Source organism: Charadrius vociferus, unplaced genomic scaffold (genome assembly GCF_000708025.1).
Source record: "Charadrius vociferus isolate BGI_N301 unplaced genomic scaffold, ASM70802v2 scaffold971, whole genome shotgun sequence".
NCBI lineage: Eukaryota > Metazoa > Chordata > Aves > Charadriiformes > Charadriidae > Charadrius > Charadrius vociferus.
Genome location: NW_009646664.1, coordinates 387,241 through 389,968, shown reverse-complemented (window position 1 = coordinate 389,968; position 2,728 = coordinate 387,241). Strand labels below are relative to the sequence as shown.

General features: G+C 62.8%; 1 protein-coding gene across 1 annotated transcript in view; it reads right to left on the bottom strand.

Annotated features, from left to right (window-relative positions):
- FASTK (Fas-activated serine/threonine kinase) overlaps positions 1–2,728 on the bottom strand; it is a gene marked incomplete at its 3' end in the record, with an annotated part of 11,280 nt that overhangs the window by 610 nt on the left and 7,942 nt on the right. The gene's annotated exons all lie outside the window — the stretch shown is intronic.

The window sequence follows — 2,728 nt, the reverse complement described above, 5'->3', positions numbered from 1 at the left end:
GGCGGGGAGCCGGGGCTGCGGGGGAGCTGTGGGTCAGGAAGCGCTCCGTGCCCGGCCATGGGGTGGTCTACTATACCAGAAGCATCCGAGGCTGCTCGGAGAGGCCACTGCCATCCCTCAGGAGCGGCAGAGCACGACACAGAGGAGTTTGCCTGCAAAGGAGGAAGGTTTTTCTCGCCAGCTCGTTGAGAAACGGGGCTAAGAGTAGGCATCGTGAAGGGCTAGGGTGGGAAACCCTGGCACAGATGACACGGGGACCCCCCGGAAAGGCTGGATCCTGGCGTGGGGGCTACACAGGGCCCAGGACCTGTTTGCGGCCATCACGGATGAGCAGGTGGGATGGGACAGACAGACAAACTGCACGCTGCCCCCAGGCCAGCGAAGAAGCTGCAGCACAGTGCTGCTCTCCCACAGTCCCCCGCAGGCCAGGGGGGAAGGAGGCGACTCATTTTCCCCGGGGAGAAGGAATTTAGTCCTCCGGCTGCAGCGGGGCTGACTCAAAGGTTTCTGGCAGCTCCTTCCAACCGCCTCGCTCTCCCTTCCTCCCGGCCCAGCTCTGCCGGGTCTGCCCCCCCAGCGGGCTTGTCTTTCTGACACCGCGGATCAGCGGCGCAGAAAGCTCCTTCAACCAAACAGGCTGGGAGCGAGGAGCGCCAGAGCCGGGACAGGCCTTGTGGGAACAGCAAATCCGGCCATTATTCCGGGCAGGATCCTGGGCAGGCAGGAGCACACCCTCACCTAGAACCTTCGGAGGGAAGAGAGCTGGCTGTCAATAAAAGGTCAGGACCACCGGGGGAAAGAACATCCACCTCGGAAAGGGCTGAGAGGCAGAGGCTCTGCGGCAGAGCGGAGGTCTGAGGGAGGTGCCCCCGCGCCAGCACTCCCGCCGCGCCGCCTGCCAGAGGGGTGGGAGCACCGCGCGGCCCCAACCGCAGGACGAGGCAAGGAAGGGTCCTGCACGAGACCTGGCGATGGCCTCTGCAGCCACCGCACGCTGTGCCACGGAGGGAGCCGGCGCTCCTGGGAGGAATCCCCGTCGAGAGGCGCTGACAAACCCACAGCTGCCGCCGGTACCAGATCAGCGGCGTGGCAGGGGGAGCGGGGCCCTGGCACCGCCACAGACATACCCAGACAGCTTAGCGGCGTGCCAGGCACGACAGGCAGCCCGCGCCGATCGAGCAGGCACACGGCGACCCAAGAGCCAACAAGAGAAGGCCTTAAATTAAATATAAGGAGGGCTGAACTGCCAGGCTCCCAGAGCTGCGAACAGAGGCACCGCGTCCAGCTGGACCGAGTCACCAGCCGCGTGCCCCAGGAGTCAGTCCGGGGCCAGCACCGTTTAGTGTCCTCATGAGTGACCTGGCGATGGGACGGAGCGCGCCCGCAGCGAGGCTGCAGACAGCACAGGACGCGCAGGAGCGGCTGGAACGGCCGCCGGCGTGCTGCTCTCCATTTTTTTTGGGAGAAACGGCCCCCGGGCAGGGAAGGGCCGGGTCCTGAGCGCAGGGAGGAACAGCCCCACACAGCAGGTCGAGGAGCCGATCCCTCCCTGCCACTCCGCGCTGGCGAGACATCGGGAGTGTCCGCGGGCACACCGGAGCAAGTCCAGTGCAGGGCCGTAACGATGATTATGGGACTGAAGCACGTGATACTTGAGAAGAGGTTGACAGAGCTGGAGAAGAAAAGGATCGGGGCAGCTCACCTATGTGCACAAATATCCCGTGGGAGGTTGTAAAGAAGTCAGAGCAGAGCCTTAGCTGTGCCCAGTGACAGAGAGTGAGGCAAGGGCACAAACCCAAAACACTGGAAATCCCACTTAAACTCAAGAAAGAGCTACACACGCACACACACGCATCCCAAACGTAAGAAAAACCTCTTTTCCTGTGAGGGTAAAGCAGCCCCGGCCTTGAGCCTGGAAGAGGTCACCCAGAAAGCAACCTGTCTCCGAGACGTCCAAAACTCAACCGGACACGGTACTGAGCAACCTGCTCCAGGCGAGCGGGGTTCATCTCCGGAGGCCCCCGCCGACCTCAACTATTCTGCGATTCTGCAAAGGCGTCAGAAGAAGAGGAAATAAACCTCAAAGGAGAAGAGGAAGAACAACCACCGGGCCGTGAAGCAGCTTCAACTCAAGAAGAAGTTGAACTGCCTGAGGTTCTTCATCTTAAAGGGGTGGCCAAAGGGAAGAGACCTCTGGAACCACAAGCACAGAAGGTAACCGCAGAGCTGCTCTTCGCTCCCTCGCGGTACCAGACCCGGCAGCGCCACGTCGGCTGACGAGACAGCAGGTTCAACCAAACAGAACGTGCTGCAGGTCGCACTGCCCAGAGCTTGCTGGCACCGCACACCCAAAGGGGAACAAAATACTCATCTGCCACCGTCTGCTGCCGGAGAGGGAAGAGGGACAGGAGCAGAGCGCGTGCTCTCAGGCACCCAAGAGCAGCTACCCGCACCGGCAGCTGCACGACAACGGGGCACGCAGAGCGGAGGGGAAGAGCTCCGGCGGCCTCAGCCATGCGCGTCCCGACACCACACGCTGCCAGACAGAGCCCCTGACGCCGCGCACACCGGGAGAAGGAGCACGCTCTCGCTTGCCCACACTCCTGCCCATGCCGCCTTGACCCTGAGAGCCCCTTGGGCTGCCGCTCAGCATCCTCAGCCTCCCGCTCAGCATCCTCAGCCTCCCGCTCAGCATCCTGCTCAGCATCCTCAGACTCCCGCTCAGCAT